Genomic DNA, 17734 nt, shown 5'->3' on the forward strand with positions numbered 1-17734 from the left:
TCTTAACAGTTTGATTTACAGATAATGGTGAATACTAAAGTGTTATTGAACCTGTATATAAGTAAGCACACAACTACAATTCATAAAAATATTTTTCTCTGTTTTCTTGTATATATATACTATAATATTTCAGTACAATAATGATAGGCTCACTTAAGAAGATTTGGAAAGTACAGAAAAAAGGTCAAAATCACCTTTACCAAAATAAGTTAACTGTATATTTTCCATGTGTATGTATTATATATTATGCATGTTTATACCAACATTTAGATTGGAATTATAGCACTTCTGTGTGGTATTAGATTTTAATATTAAATAATGGTTATTTTCTGTGAACATATTTATGTGCTGAGGTAGAATTTATAGGGAAGCATAGTTTCTGCTTTAGAGAAAAAGTTAGCAAACTTTTTTTCAAGGAGACAGATAGTAAAGTATTTTTGGCTTTGCAGGCCAAGAGGCAAAATTCAGAATTAAACATAGGTTCTTATAACCATTTAAACTATAACTATTAAAAAAATTTAAAAATCACTCAGTTTGCAGGAGTTAAACAGACAATTGTCTGGATTTTGCCCATCAGCTGTAGCTTGCTGACCTCTGCTTGAGCAGATTATTTGCTTGTATTTTTTTAAATATTTCACAGTGGGTGTATTTAAATCTTCTTTTTTTTTTTTTTAAACAAGTCTTGATATTACTACCTCACAGGCACTGAACCAGCCTGTGTGTTAAAGCACAAAGACCCAGATTGTAATTCCAGTTTTATTGTTGCAGGAATCAGTTTGCTGGCTCCTAGAGGGAGGGCTGACCTTGGCTTACTAAAATATGGTAATGGCTGCCTCCCCAGTATAAGAGTAAATGAGCTTAGAAGTGAACATAATTCAGCTTCTGCAGGAAATAGGGAAAGTGTTGTACTTGGGTCTGATGCCTAGGAAATAAAGATACTGTCTGTGTAGGAGGTGTTAGGCCCACCTAAAAGTGTTACTTAGCCTTGAAATGTCAAGGCTACCCTCCCAAATCTAGTTTTCCTTGACCTGGCTGTATTCCCTTGTTAGTATCGATTTCTCTAACTTCAGAGATGGAACTAAATAATTAAGTTTATCAGTATTTATGGATATAAAGGAATAAACATAGAAAACAGAAAAAAAGTAGCTAAAAATATATCACATGTACTTTTTTCTTGTTTTGGGATTAAAAGTTGTGTCTTAAAATATATTCAATAGGAAAAAAATTGTTGTAGCTTTGGTATTGCAGTGATACTGTTTATTGAGTATAATATTTATGAATGTGTATAATATTACAGTTTCCATTTTCTTTTTTCTTTTAAATGATTTATTTATTTATTTTTTAGAGAGGGAAGGGAGGGAGAAAGAGAGAAACATCAATGTGCGGTTGCTGGGGGCCATGGCCTGCAACCCAGGCATTGCCCTGACTGGGAATCGAACCTGCGACACTTTGGTTTGCAGCCCTAGCTCAATCCACTGAGCTATGCCAGCCAGGGCTACAGTTCCCATTTTCAAATTATGTGCAAAGTTCTTCCAGTTAATTCTTGTTTGTTTGTTGTTCTTTATGATATCTTCAGTGAAAGAAAATGTGGGGAAGAACAGTAGATTTAAAATAAGATTTCATGTTGTTATTTCAAGCTGTATCCCTAATGATATGATACAAAAGCCAAAATGGGAGGCAGATAAAGATGGCAGTATAGGTAAACACAGCTTGTCTCCTTGCACAACCACATAAAAATTACAGCTAAACTATGGAACAAGCATCATTCAAAATTGTCAGAAATCGAGCTGAATGAAAGTCCTACAACTATAGAATTGAAGAAGAAACTACTTCTGGACTGGTAGGAGGGGTGGAGATGCAGAACAAGCTGGTCATACACCCACATGTGGCACATAAAAATTGGGAAGGATATCTTATGAATGAAGGCTTCCAGCCCCACACCACACCCCCTCCAACCCAAGGTTCCAGTACCAGGAAAGAGAAGTTTCCATAACTTTTGGCTATAAAGACCAGTGGGGTTTGAGACTGTGGAAGACAGAAACTTCAGGACTCCCTGGCAGTTCTCTTAAAGGGCCAGCACAGTGATTTACTTAGACTCCCTCAGAGTTCCATTGTGAGGGCAGCAGTGACATAGGGGGAGGAACTCAATTGTCTGGCATCAGGGTGAGAGCTAGGGGGCAGCTTTCTCCCAGACAGAAGTGCCTTTTTCTGAGCCCTACCCCCACAGAGGCGCAGAACCAGACTGTGACGCTATGTCTGAGATTCCATCAACCTGGCTCACACTGTTTGCCCCACTGTGGTGATTCTCTGAAGCTCTGTCCCACACAGCTTTTGGGCCCACCCACACTGTTTCCAGGGGCTTTTCTATAGGAATGGCTTGTCTTGGCCCATGCTTCATATCTTCCTAAATTCTCTCAAACAAGCAGCTTGTGGCTTTAGTGAGCCCCATATATCTTGCTAAGTTGTCCCAGGCCAGGCACTAGCAGCAGCTTGCCTTGGTTCAACTTGGCCTTGCCTGGGCAACTCTAAGCCCAGCATAAGTAGCAGTCATCTGCAGAGCACTTGCAGCTTATGCTATGTGACCCCAGACAGAATACAGGTGGTGGCTGACCTTGGACATGCCAACAGCAATCAAGACTCAACTATAACAGGAGGTTGTACACAGCCTACACAGTAGAAGCACCTTGAGTACCCAGCTTGGGTAATAAGGAATGCCGTGCCACTGGACCCTACAGGATATGCATTACATTAGGCCACTCTGCCAAGCCTGGGAGATATAGCAGCTCTACCCAATAAATAGAAACAAACACAGGGCGTCTGCCAAAATGAGGGGACAAAGAAACTTGGCCCAAATGCAAGAACAGAACAAAACTCCAGAAAAAGAACTAAACAGAATGACGACAAGCAATCCACTAGATGTAGAGTTCCAAACACTGGTTATAAGGATGCTCAAGGAACTTAAGTGAGAACTTCAGCAGTATGAAAAAGGACATGGAAACTATAAAGAAAACAGTCAGAAATGAAGTCTACATTAACTGAAATGAATAATTTACAGGGAATCAACAGTAGAGTGGATAAAGCTGAGAATCAAATCAGCAGTTTGGAATATAAGGATATAAAAACCAATCAGAACAGCAAGAAGAAAAAATATTAAAAAATGAAGATTGTGTAGGATCTGCCAGGACAACTTCAAGTGAACCAGCATTCACATCATGTGGGTGCTGAAAGGAGAAGAGAGAGCAGGAAATTAGAAACCTATTAAAAAAAATGACAGAAAAATTTCCTAACTTGGTGAAGAAAACAGACATACAAGTTAAGGGAGCACAGAGAGTCCCTAGCAAGATGAACCCAAAGAGGCCCACACCAAAACCCATCATAATAAAAATGACAAAGAATCTTAAAAGCAGCAAGAGAAAAGCAGTTAGTTACCTACAAGGGAGCTCACATAAGACTGTCAGCTGATTTCTCAAAAGAAAGTTTGCAGACTAGAAGGGATTGGCAAGAAATATTCCAAGTCATGAAAAGCATTGACTTACAACCAAGATTATGCTACCCAGCAAAGGTGTTGTTTAGAATTGAACAGCAAGTATTGAACTCCTCAGACAAGAAAAAGTTAAAGGAGTTCATAATCACCAAACCATTATTATAAATGTTAAAAGAACTTATTTAAGAAAAAGAAGATCAAAACTATGAACAATAAAAAGGCAATAAATACATATTTATCAATGATTGAATCTAAAAAAAAACAAAATAAATTAGCAGAACAGTAATATCTATATATAAAGTTTTGATGGTTGCCATATTGGAGGGTGATTAGGGGAATGGGTGGAAAAGGTAAAGGGATTAAGAAGTATAAATTGTAGTTACAGAAATAGTCATGGGGATGTAAAGTACACATAGGAAATGGAGTAGCCAAGGAACATATATGAATGACCCATGGACATGGACAATGGTATGGGGTTGCCTGAGGGAGTGGGGACACTGGATGGAAGGGACAAAGGGAAAAATTGGCACAACTGTAATCAATAGCATAATCAATAAAATATATTTTATTTTTTAAAAAGATTTTATTTATTTATTTTTAGAGGGGGGAAGGGAAAGGAACATCAGTGTGTGGTTGTCTCTGACACACTTCCTACCGTGTCCCTGACCCACAACCCAGGCATGTGTCCTGACTGGCAATTGAACCAGTGACCCTTTGGTTCGCAGGCCTGCACTGAATCCACTAAGCCACACCAGCCAGGGCAATAAAATATAATTTTAAAAAAGCCAAAATATTCTTCCTCCTTTTAGGAGAACAGATTTACAAACTTGCTGGACAATTAAATACCAAAGCTTTGTTTAAACAAACCTCTGTCTTAAGATGTTTTTCCTTCTTGTTGCTTTTGTTTATTCACAGGAATATTTATAGGGATATGGTGTTTATATTTTTCTTTGCCCTCCTAATCAGCAGTTTAAAAATTTTGGAAACATGCATTTGGGTAGTAAATTCTAGATGGCATTTCATAGCTTCTGTTGCCTATAATGCTGGAAATACTTATTTTAATAAGGAAGCAGTGATAATTAGTTTTTAACATGGACAGATTTTGCTATTATTAATTCTGCTGTACATGTCTATTGGCCTGTAACATCCTTCCCGCAGAATTTGGAGCAGAGATAGTATGTGTTTTGGTGTGCCATTGTTTTCTTGGAGTATGTTTTGGAATACTGCTGAACTATTAAGAATTTCATAACAAATTTGAGAACTCCTAAATTAAAACTTCCATGTCATACTTCAGATAAATTCACTAAATTCTCAGGTATTTGCTTTAATTTTTCCAGTCTCATTATGTGGGACTGCTTCATGGAATGAAAGGTGATATTCCTGACCCATTATCTTACTAAGTTGTTTTTTTCGCTAACATGATTTTCACAGACCCATTCATCTCTGCTTCTTTTGCCTTTTTTTCTCTCTTCTCTCCTCATAAATGCTTCCTTGCCATCCAGCGACTGGTGTCCTACATTAGACAAAATAAAATGGTTGTCCAGATCTTGGGACACATGAAGAAGCTGAATATTGAACTTGCATGGGAAAGGATTAAACTTGTGACCTTATGTTATCTTTTATGTAATTCTAATTGGTACATTATAATGTCTTAACTTACTCAATTCAAATTTTAACTGGTTAATAAAGTAAAGTACAGGTCTATTTAAATAAAGTTTGGAGGAAATAAGATCTTATTAGTATGCATTATGAAAAATGTCCTTTAGTCTGCGGGTATAGAGACCTGTCTACTGCTTGAATGATGAAGGTCTGAAGATTTAAAACATTTAGGGTTAATAATTTTCCATGGCACAGTATTTAATATTTTTTAAGGAAATGAAAGTAATCACTAATTTTTGTGTTTCTTAATTCTTTTTAGATCGTGTTCTCAGAACCACAAAGTTAACTCTCATAAATAAATATTTGTATTATAGTGCCCTTTTTTATTTATCCTTATTGACTGACATATTGTGAAAGAGTTAAGTGTCTTATAACATTCAGAGTATAGGAAAAGTTAATTGATTTAAACAAGTCAGTGAAGTTTTTAGTTTATAATGGAGACAGACACTTTTGTTGTATAATTCCTTAGATTTTCTTAAAAATTGACTTTCATAAACTTTAAGCCATTCTCCCAAATCCACACCCCCTTAAATTTTGTTGTCATATTCTTTTTGATCTTTTTTTGTTGTTTTAAAACTAAATTTTAAACCTATTATTTCTCAGTCAGCTGCCCGAGTTTGAAAGAGTTCCAGTCGCTCTTTTCAAAGAAAATGTCCTTAATGATTTTAATTTGATTTACTATTGAAATGATTTTAATTTGATTTACTAATGATTTACTATTGAAAGTCATTTAATATTTCCTTGGATGGTAATCCTTAATTAGTTACCTATAAATGTATTCCCCCACATAAATACCTCCTGATGTGACCATCATGTCATTGTGATTTCCATAAAGACTAAGAAAGCAAGTCCTATTTTTTAATTTTAAAATATTATTTGATCATTTCCCCCCCAATAGTTAAGAATACAGGAAGGCATAAAGTTGAATGAGCTGCATCACTTAGTTTTTATTATTAATTTTTGTATCAATTACAAATATATTTTATCATTTTAATAGTTTTATAATGAAATATGGTTTATTTTTAATGTTTCAGATGTATCATTTTAAATTTTTCATTAAAAGGTTCTCAGGTTTTTGAGATATAATTGACATATAGCACTGTGTAAGTTTAAGGTATATGGCATACTAACTTACATATTGTGAAATGATTATCATAACGAGTTAACGTCTATTGTCTTAAATAGATACGAAAATTTAAAAATGTGTTTTTTTCCTTATGATGAGAACTTTTAGGAGTTATTCTCTTCCATATGCCATGCAGCAGTGTTAACTACAGTCATCATGCTGTATATATTATATCCACAGTACTTAATTTATCTGTAACTGGAAGTTTGTATGTTTTGGCCACATTCATCCTATTTCTCCTTTTCCACCTTATCTCTGTTAAACACAAATTTGATCTGTTTTTCTGTGAGTTTTGTTTTGAGATTCCATATAATGAATGAGATCAAGTAGTATTTGTTGTTCTCTGACTTAATGTCACTTAGCATAAGGCTGTTAAGGTCCATCCATATTGTTGCAAATGGCAGGATTTCTTCTTCTTTTTTTTTTTTTTTAAGATTTTATTTATTTATTTTTAGAGAGGGAATGGAGGGGGAGAGAGAGAGAAACATCAATGTGCAGTTGCTGGGGGTCATGGCCTGCAACCCAGGCGTGTACCTGACTGGGAATCAAACCTGCGATACTTTGGTTTGCAGCCCGCGCTCAATCCACTGAGCTATGCCAGCCAGGGCTAGGATTTCTTCTTTTATGTGGCTGAGTAATATTCTGTTGTATATGTACACTGCATTTTCTTTATCCATTTATTTGTTGGTGGACGTTTGAGTTTTTCCATATGTTGGCTGTTGTAAATAATGCTAGAGTGACCACGGGAGATACAGATGTCTCTTTTCATAGTGATTTTGTTTCCTTTGGGTATATACCCAGAAGTGAAATTGTTGTATCATATGGTAGTTCTGTTTTTAATTTTTTGAGGAACCTCCATACTGGTTTCCATAGCGGTTGTGTGAATTTGCAATGCCATCAACAGTGCACAAGGGTTCCCTTTATATCCTCACCAGCATTTATCTCTTGTTTTTTTGAAGATAACCAATGTAACTGGGATGAGTCATTGTGGTTGTGATTTGCATTTCCCTAATGATAGTGATGTTGAGTGCATCTTTACATACCCATTGGCTATTTGAGTTTTTTTTTTTTAAATGTCTATTCAGGTCCTTTACCCAATTTTTAATTGGATTTTGTTTTTCTGCTGTTGTATGAATTCTTCATATATTTTGCATATTAACCTCTTATCAGATACAAGATATGTAAATATTTTGGAGTTTTGTGGTTTCATATAAATTTTAGGATTTTTTTTCTATTTCTGTAAAAAATTCCATTAGAATCTTGATAGGGATTTTATTGAATCTGTAGATGGCTTGGGTAGTATGGACATTTTAACAATATTAATTCTTCTAATCCATGAACACTGGATATGTTTCCATTTATCTGTGTCTTAAGCAGAGTCCCTTTTTTTCTAATTGTGCACTATAAAATTTTTAAGACTTTGAAGCGATAGTCTGTAATCATAAAAGCTTTTTAGCCAAAACATGATCAGGTTCTCCTAGTATCATGGCTGTTTTTCTGTGAGTTAGTAGGGCTATGTGAAGTAGGGCATTTTTTTGTAAAAGAAAGGAGAGCTCACAGGACTATTTTCTTATTTTAGATGACTTATATCTTGTGATAATGATATTTGAGGTATCATGTGTTACTGAGAATTGCATGAGAATTGAATTTAGAGGATGGTTTCATTTTCAGATAGATTAAGTACATGCATTCTATTTTTTCCATTGAATCCATCTATAAAACCTGGACAAAATGGATAGACAACTGTATGAGGATTCTGAAGAATAAATAATAACAGGTGGATTGCAACAAAAGATTAGTATCATCAAACTGGCAGTGAGTTTACAGTATTTTTTCCTTCCAGCATCCCTGAGCCTGAACTTGAACACAGTTTGATGGCTACAAGTGGGCCCTTAGGTTTAGACAAAGAGAGGTCCAGAAGAAGGCTGCTATTTTTCTGGCTTAAGGAGTGAGAAAATAACTCCTAAGTTTGGTATGAATGTGGAAATTCTGTTTTTTTCCTCTCTGTTCTTTCATGCCATAATCCCAGTTAATCCTGTGGTAATGGCAGCAGGGACTGCAGCATTAGCAAAATGCTGAGGGATGGCAATCCTCCTTTCCAGTTGACAAAGTCTCATTACTTACCACCGCCCACCCCCACCGCCCACCCCCACCGCCCCGCCCCGTCCCGCTCTCTGTCTTTTCACTATGTTTCCCCAGAGCTGGTACAATAGCAGAATTGTGTGATTAGCAGATAACTTAAAGTCCCAGCATTCTTTGTCCACATTAAGTTATACCTGCAGCACAAGGTGATTTACACTATTGCTCCAAGTGTGAAAAACTGGGAGCTGGCTGTACAGTCAAGGACATGGTGGTGAAGGTGTTGTGTATGCAAGGGATGTGGGAAATGAGAGGGCATTGTTCTACACGCCCCATGAGAAAACATACACTTCTACTTTTCACTCTCCAGAAAACTGAGCACAAAGGGGAATAATGAACTATGCTTTCAAAGAAATAGCATTCTTTTTTTAATCCCTTAGTGAGCACCTGTAAAATCATATTTGATCACAATTAATGTTTGGATTACTTAACATGTCAAGTCTGTTGAAATAGAACCACATCTTTTGTATTCATAAACCTGAAACTTCTTTCTGAGTAGGCACCATTCATGTTGATTGCCTACAGTTAATTGACCCCTTCACGTATATTTTTGACAGAGCACAGAGTATGCAAGGATATACTTTGTAGAGTCCTACGTAGATATGCCCTAATCTGAAAAGAAAACTAAGAGAAGTTCCTAAAAGTGTTTTTATTGGATTGACAAGCTGTCAATCTAAAGGAAAACTCAATTTTCATTCAATATATATGTATAAAACTTCAAGTTTAACCAGGTAAAATAAAGTGAGCATAGTCTATGAATCCTCTTGTGCTATACTGCTTATATATAATACTCAGCAGTAAATCAATACCCATTGTTTGTGGGTAATGATTTAACTAAATTAATCTTTTATTACGTTCACACCTGGAAAGCCAACAGATAACATGAACTCTGCATCTACGAAAAGGTAATCAATTCTAAAATTGTGAATTGGATTTATGGGGGAGCTTGAGAGATCATTGTTTAAAAAGTGTACTTCTAGAGTATACTACTACTTAGTTAACAGCAAACTTAGAAAAATTGAATTTTATCCAAGAGGAATCTATTTTATAAAGTCATTTTATATGAGAAATTTAACCATTTCTTCATTCCTGAAAACTGTTCAATAAACCCCTAATTTCCTTGGGTTGAGATAACCTGATGATGGTATCCTGTAAGGTAGCAGATAACTATAGTCAGTTGCATTCCAGATAGTTATGTTATATAAAGTCACTAAGTTCCTTTTGCTCTGCCATAATCTGTTGATATTGGACAAATCTCTATATTTCTAGGCCTAAGTTTCTTCCCATGTAAAATGAGGAGGCAGTATTAGATCATCTCTAAAGTCTTTTCCAATTATAAAATTTTGTGTCTTTTATGTGTAATGGTAACTAACATAAAAATAAGGTGCTGATAGATTGAGATATAGATTCTGAATTATCAGGGAAAACAATGTAACTGAAAAATAGTTTTTAAAACATAACATTTTTTGAATATTTTTTATTGTCTTAATTTTTTAAAATGTGTTATTTATGGTATGTTAACCGTCACATTAATTATTATTACTGAACTTTTTTCCCCCAACTAATCCTGATGAATAGAAGTTTGTTTTTTAGTTGTCTTAACTCCCTTAGGCGTCAGTTTTGTATTGAAGTCCTTTTTATACAAATATTCATAATCCCAACTCTCCACAGGTAGAAGTTGCATAAGGAAGCGAAGTTTTCATGACCAAAAATATTTACCTATGAAATCATCTCCATTCAAACATATCCTCATCTAGAATGTCTGGCCATGTCTGTTGAGCCAAACCTTTATTGGTTGCTCTCTAGTGACAGAGTGCAAACTGAGCATAAAGAAAACTTGTAGGTAATGTAAAAAGTGCAGTATTTCACAAAGTTCATGGAAGGGCCAATGGAGGATAGTTTCAGTTATATGCACAGCCATGTGTAGGTGAGGTTGTGACAGATTAGTTAAGTGGAGGAGAGAAATTTACCAAGAGAATGACTTAATGACTCAGTAGGTGCTTCAGGAAAGAATGGTTTAAATATAATAGAATTAAGAGGAACCTTTGTTGAAAAATTACCTTTGTTTAGATAGTGTTCTAAAAGTCAGCTGGCAACTGAAGGATGCTATTATATAGTGTCATTTAAAATTGTGACCTCCCTCTCATTTTGTTCATTCTCCTCAGAATTAGCACATGGCTATAAAAGTGACCTAAATTTTGTGATATAAAATGAAATAAGCTTTTTTATTTTGAAATTAAAGTCTTAAACCTTTTTTAAATAGTTATAAAAATTTGATCCTGTTTTTGCATGGATTCATTAGGTGGATTTTTTTGTAATCCAGTACCAGTTATCCTTGGTTAGTGAGAATTCTGCAGATTTGTAGCCAAAGATGAGAATGATGGGTTTCTTGGTATGCAACATGAATTTTATTTTTAAAACATATTTATTTATTTTTAGAGAGATGGGAAGGTAGGGTGAATGAAAGGGAGAGAAACATTGATTGGTTGCCTCTCGCATGGCCCCAGACAGGGACCTAGCCTGTGCCCAGGAATGTGCCCAGGCATGTTCTGTGAATGGGGATTGAACACACAACCTTGTGGTTTGCAGTCCAGTACTCAACCCATTGAGCCTCCCTAGCCAGGGTGTGTACAACACCAGTTTTGATATCAGTGTTACAAAGCGTTTATTGAATATTTCTTTATACTTGTTGGGTATTATACGTATACTAAATTGATTTCTTTGCTGAGAGAGAAAGAAAGAAACAATGAAAACATAAATCAGGGTCATAGACAAGCAATAAAATCAATTAAGCCTGTGGAGGACATCTCTAAATTTCTCAAATTAAATTTATTCTGTCCTTCATGAAGTTCAAGGTCCCAAAGTAGATGTCATTTTCATCCCTGTCTGGCTCATATACTTAACCTAAGTTGGAATTAAACACTTCCATTGAATTTTTCACATAAAATTTGAAAATAAAATGAACCCATATATGTGTGTGTGTAAAATCAGGTGTTTTCCCTCCCACCCTTCTTTCCTTGAAATGAGCTGTCTGAACTTGTATATTTGAAGGTAGATATAAATAGTTGGTCAGGGAAATTACAGGGACTCTATAAGTAGGCAAGTCTGGTTTAGAGGTAAAGCTTTTTTTTTTTTTAAACTCAAATGTGAGTTTGTATACAGCAGATTCTCGAATAATGCTTTTTCCTTTTACTGTTGTTGACATGCCATAGGAATTTAATTCTTCTTTATATCAATGAGCCTTTAGTAAACTTGGTTTTGTTATATGTTATTTTGCTGCAATTCCAAGAACCTATTAACAATGTTAAGTGAGGAATTCTGTATTTGACATAGATATAGTAGCAAGTTCTGACTCTTTCCTTTGTATGTCTGATTTCGTTTCCTTTTGCATGCAATGTTTGTTTTACTTGATTGTTCCTCCTTCCCTTCCCCCTTTTATAAACCCCTTGATGATAAGTGAAGGCCAGGAAAGGTACTAAGTGTAAAACTTGGATCCAAGTTGAGAACATTAGTACATTCATTTTATTTGCTGTTGGGGAAGCAGAAGTAGTGTAAACTCTGAGACTTAAATATAAGATATGTAGCCTAACTCAGTAAAAAATGAAAATTCTTCAGAAAATTTTTCAAAAAAGTCACATTTTAAGGCAGGTCTGTCTGTCTTAACACTGGCATGACAAAAGAATAGGAGGAAAGAGACAGACACACTTTCATTTGCCAGAAGAGTTTTTAACTCACAGTTGGTCAAAATTCATCTATTTTATAAGTCTTTTCCTCTTTAAAGGAAAAGAAAAGAAAATAGTTATTGCTTGATTTGCTGATTAATCTAAACACAGCCCTAGGGCAAGTGAGAACCACCTGGATACTGGGGTTCATGGATAGGCTGATGTGATCAGTCTAGTTCTAAAAGTTTGGAGATCCTCTTAATTTTAGAGGATGGTTAACAAGCATTCTTCTGGATGATAGGTTCTCAGATGTTCTTGATGCTATATTTCTTGAAATAGAGTTTCTGGCAGTTCATGTGACCCCATATTTATTTAGTCTTAACTGTGACTAAATAAAGTGGATCTGTGAGCTAGTTTAGGTAGAGCGGTGCTTTTTGAAAGATTTTAGGAGGTGAGAAATGCCTACGATTTTTTCCTTTCTGAAGGCAAAAAGTGCTGGTTTTCTACTGGACTTAGCTTGGTACCATCTGTATAGACACTAAATAAAATGCTTAATAAAAATTGTGTTCACTATGGTAGTCATTTTAATTTTTTGAAATGATTAAATGTTAAAGAAACCAGCTGTGCTTTACCAAAGAATGCTCCTCCTCTCTCCCATCATCCATATTTCCTTATTTCCTGAGTTGGAAAAAACTAATAATTCAGTTCAGATATTTACAGAGTCTTACGGCTTTCTGTGAATTTTTAAAGAAATTTATGATTTTAAGCATAAATTTCTAGGAGAAGTGATTCCATTTTGAGAGCCAGCTATGAAAATAGACCTAAGAAGTGTTTTCTTACATTTCTCCATGTAATTAATTCATGTTCTAACTTTGTTCCTTGGAATGAAGTTCATATGAGATGATGCTTTTACTGATAGGATGTCTAAATTATTTCTAGATTTTTGTGTTTTCTGTTATACTTTTAGGAAAGTATCTTCCTCTTAAGCAGAGATTTAACAGGAAGAATATTTTTCTGAATTTTAATTTGCACAGACAGAATACTTGGGGAATTCTTATTATCATTAGAAATTGAAATATAAAATCACATAAAACATAAGATCATGAATAACCTAACGTTTAACACACTAAATTATATGTTCAATTACTATTATTTGGGTTAAGAAGGAAAGAAATACTGTCCTGGTCTGTAAGTATATACACTGAGATCATTAACATGTTTAAAACTTGTGGTCTATTGATCTTTTTTTCTTTTAAGGAAAACATTTTGATTAAGTTAGCACTGTCATAGAAACAGTGGACTTTTCATTTAACAATATTTTTTCTCTAGCTTTAAGAATATGTAAGTGGAAACTACTATAGGTATTTTAGTTCTTGTGTGCTGTACAGATCTGCAAGTATGGCTCTTGAGAATTGCTGCAGATTGGATTCCATGGGAAGCCTGAGATAGAGTTTAGTTTACAGGATGTTCATTGAGTGCCCTTGGGACCAACATCTGTGAAAAGGAAAGGAAGGAAGCAGAATTGTACTGAGGGAAAAGTTCAGTTGTGATTCAGTTCCAATGATACCCTTGACTAACAGTACTGTGAATTCTCTAGCTAGAATGTCCCTTCAGAGTTAGGCTAAGATTACCGGGCCTTTATGGCTTTGCGTGGATTTGTCATAGGATATGGGCCGCCCAGGAAGGGGCACAATTTTGGGCAAAAGCTGCTTGCTCTCTTTAGCCCAGGCACTCCCAGCAGTTGGGGCAGTAAGTCCTTAATTAAGAGGGATTGGGTGGCATATCACAATATCCTTCTTAGGAATATTTTCTTGTCTTTGATAGTTCTTTTCCCTCCTCCCCCCTTTTCCCTCCTTTCCTTCCTTTATGCCTGCTTATTTTTCTTTATAGTTTCCTTTGTGATTTTGGGATAAGTTATAGTTTTCTTTCTCTACTGAGCAAGGGTAAGAGGCTTGACTTTCTTTAACTGCCTTAAAGAGTTACTGAGAGTCTCTAAAAATCGATACTTTAAAAATGTGTTGAGAGCAATATATATAAAATGCTTCAGATTTCTTTCTTTGCAGAACTGTATAATATTGTGAAAAGAAAAATAATGTGTTTCTTTTGTAGTTCCATATACACCACAGGTGGCAAACATAAGGCCTGTGGGCCAAATCGGGCCCTCCACCTTGTTTTATCCAGCAGCACCTTATTTCTATGCAGCAGCAGTGCTGAGCTGCTTTCCCCTAGTTAAGGAGCAGTTACATTTATACAGTTCTAAAATTACATTTGGCCCTTTGAAGGCAACTGTGAGGCTGATGTGGCCCCCAGTGAAAATGAGTTTGTCTCCCCTGATATGCACAATCTCCCTGGTTGTCTTGAGGCATTTAGTTTGCCTCAAGTGATGTGAGTAGAGTGTATTAGGAAGGCAGAGAGAATAAAAAGATATAATATTTGGCTTTTGATTTTAAATTATTCAGTATTTATATATTAAGTACCTACTATGTGCCAGGTACTGTTAATAATTTGGGGATAATAGAATTTTGCAGTAAGAAAGTGGGCTTAACAACTAGGCATTTTCAGCAAGATGAAGCATTTCTAAAGTTCCTCTACAGTGGCTCATGTGGATCAAAGTGGAGTTGAGGGGAAGGGATAATGGTTCTGTTATTTTTATTTTAAAAGCATGCCTTTGTTTGAATTTATGGCTACTGGAATGAGTCACATGGGTTTTTCTCTGGCTCTTAGGAAGGGACATACCTTAGGCCCTGGGAAGTAGCAGGGAGGAAGGGAGGAGGGGGAAAGGAATAGGACATGATAGGATATTAATGATTTTTGTTTTTTAGAACTGCTCCCAGAACCTTCATCAGGAAGAAAAACTTATTGGTGCAGCGCTCCCTAACTATAGCAGGTGCCTTAAATTTAACAGAGCGCTAGCACTGCTGTTCACTCCCAGGTGGTTCTGACCATGATTTGATTGTCATTCCTGTTAGCCTCACTGAGAAGTGCATTTGGGAAGTGTATTGGAAACAGAAGGGAATTCCCCCAACCCCTATACCTCCCACACAAAACACCTGTCAAAACCTTCAGATGCCTTCCCTCCCCCATTCCAGTAGCATTTGTTCAGTCATTTCTTGAAGTGGCCGAATGCCACCTGGCTGACTGACATTTGGACAAACAGGACAGGTTGGACTGACTTTTTGTAGGCAGTGACCAAAAAATGAGGACTAGGTTCAAACTAAATTGAGAACCCTAAGGCATACTAGCCTATTGAAAAACCACACTTGAAGAACTGTCAACCTGTACCGCTGGCTGATTTAGGTCCTACTTGGGGACCTCCAAGAGTTGTAACCAGCTTTCATTTTCAGGGGCACCTTTAATTAAGCACTCCTAACATTGTACTTCCTGTATGGGAGCCAGATTTTAACTTGCCTTTCTACCAAACACATAGTGATTTGCACCATAAAGGAGTTATAAGACACCTTCGGGTATTTAGTGAAATGTGTAGTTTTCAAATGATTGTAGAGATCTTTCCAACCTTGATTACTTGGGGGAACTTCTTGGAGGGATGGCTGATTCATTATTTACATGTACTCTGCAGGCAGTTACCCGTATGATGGAGTTATCCAGTTAAGTTCAATGTTAAGAACTTGATCCCCGACTTGAGCTGAAGTGATCAGGATACGACCTCATCTCTAGATGTTATTCAGGTCAGCCTCAAATTACTGGCCAGGATTGTTATGGGTGACAGGATTGCCTTAGATTTTTTTGTGGATTACAAGGCAGATTTCTGTTTAATTGCTAGTACTTATTTCTATACACCTGGATTAATGATTCAGTCTAAATGTAAAGGTCAGTTCAGACACATAAGAAGGAAGCCACTTGGATTTCTACAGTAGACCCTGATGGTTTATGGGATTTGCTCAGCTCATTTGTTCCAGGACCTTGGAGGACCTGGTGGAGGTCAGTACTGCATGTTGGCCTTATCTTGCTGCCTGAACTTCTGCTATACAACAGCCTTAGTTACATGGTTCTTAAGACAAATAGATTTGGTTTTACCTTTGTTGGTCAGGTTAATCAGCTTGATTGATAGAATGGGATGCTTTAGAAAAATTTGCCGAGAGCCCAAGATAGTGTAGAAAGAAGGGGTACATGGTTTGGAGGTAAGTTTCCATAGTCTTCTTAGTTTTCTTTATGTTTTGCAACAGAGACACTGAATGCCTTTGTTTTGGGCTGTCCTTTTAAGGATGCTTGTATAGTAAACAGCCTTGGAAAATACACAGTGTCTCTCTGGAGCAAAGGGCAGGGATGTTGACTGTTCAGTATAATCAAGATAACATCTCTCTCCAGAGCAAAGGTAAGTAAGTCATGGCTCCCTAAACACAGACTTCCTCTTCTCTAAACCCACTTTGTATGTGCAGACATTCATTTGGGCTCATCCACGTTGCTGCCTTGGGATATGACCAGTAAAGTAGTTTTTGCTGACTCAGGAGTCTCAATGTCTTTTGCTTTCATTCATGACACTGACAATCTACCTTGTTAGTTTACAAGTATAGCAAAATCTTAGACCCTTCAGATTTCTTAATACTGAGATTATGGGTATTCTCTCTGCAGTATGCATGTAGTGGGCCCTATATCTTTATTTGAAAAATCTGTTTGAGTATCAGTGCAAATATCAAATGCATATGATTTTCAGTCTGGCAATGCTATTTAAAGGTATGGTATATTACCTCTAGTACAGGGTCACAAAACTACTGCCCTAACCCTTGGTGCTAAGTCTGTCTGACTGCCTGTTTCTTGTAAATAAAGTTATACTGTAGCAGACACACCCTCTGTATTTGTATTGTCTTTGGATACTTTTGTGCTACCAGACAGAATTGCATATTTTCACCAGAGACCTTATGGCTGACAAAGTAGAAAATAATTATCTGTTCCGTTAAGGAAAAGTTTGTAGAGCTCTGCTCTAGCAGCACTCTAGCCCAGTGTTATTTCTGAAATTCAACAGACTTGTAAAAGTGTGTTGAAATAGATGTACAAAGATGTTCACCACAGAGTTGTTAAAATTAATAAAAATTTTAAAAAGCAACCATCAAAAAATTGGAAACAACTTCAGAAATTGTGGAGTCTAGATTTATTGGGTGAACATTGACTCGTTCTTCAGGTTTTCACAACCTTGGACTGAATTTTTAGCAATGAGTCTGAGATACCACATTACAACTTGGACTTAAATATGCATGAGACACAATTTTCTTTTTCACCCAAAATAATGGGTTATCAGATAATACAATCTGGGAGACAAGGTAAGGGACATCAGATAAATTTGTTCAGCCTCTGCATTATTGCAGGTTCCAGGGAGTGCAAGGATCGCCTAGTAAGAGGCTGAAGTCCTGCTGTTAAGTTTTGCATTTTAATGTAAAGGTTTGGAAGCCAGTCAAAAGTTAGTGTTTGAGAAAACAAAGTGAAACAAAACAAAAACCAAACAAAACAGAGGTTGCTATTGTTCAACAAGGAAGGGATTGCTTCTGATGTAGATAAGCCATATTAACTACTGATTCTTTTCTGGTAAGGGGGACCTTCTGATTGTGTGCTCAAGTATGAGGGTAAAACTCTTAAATTAGGTGGAAAGCTTATATTGGCTGATTTAGGAGAGATTTAAATTGATTTTATCTTAATGGGGCGTTAGTAAGG

General features: G+C 36.1%; 1 protein-coding gene and 1 long non-coding RNA gene across 2 annotated transcripts in view; one reads left to right on the forward strand and one right to left on the reverse strand.

Moving 5' to 3' along the window:
• TCF12 (transcription factor 12) overlaps positions 1 to 17734 on the forward strand; it is a 377803-nt gene that overhangs the window by 75369 nt on the left and 284700 nt on the right.
• LOC118502226 lies at positions 1531 to 6871 on the reverse strand. The gene is made up of 3 exons (XR_004904933.1): positions 6830 to 6871; positions 5667 to 5669; positions 1531 to 2364 (listed from the first exon to the last, which is right to left on the reverse strand). It is a non-coding gene; the product is annotated as an uncharacterized LOC118502226 (long non-coding RNA).

Source organism: Phyllostomus discolor, chromosome 1 (genome assembly GCF_004126475.2).
Source record: "Phyllostomus discolor isolate MPI-MPIP mPhyDis1 chromosome 1, mPhyDis1.pri.v3, whole genome shotgun sequence".
In the NCBI taxonomy this organism is placed as follows: domain Eukaryota; kingdom Metazoa; phylum Chordata; class Mammalia; order Chiroptera; family Phyllostomidae; genus Phyllostomus; species Phyllostomus discolor.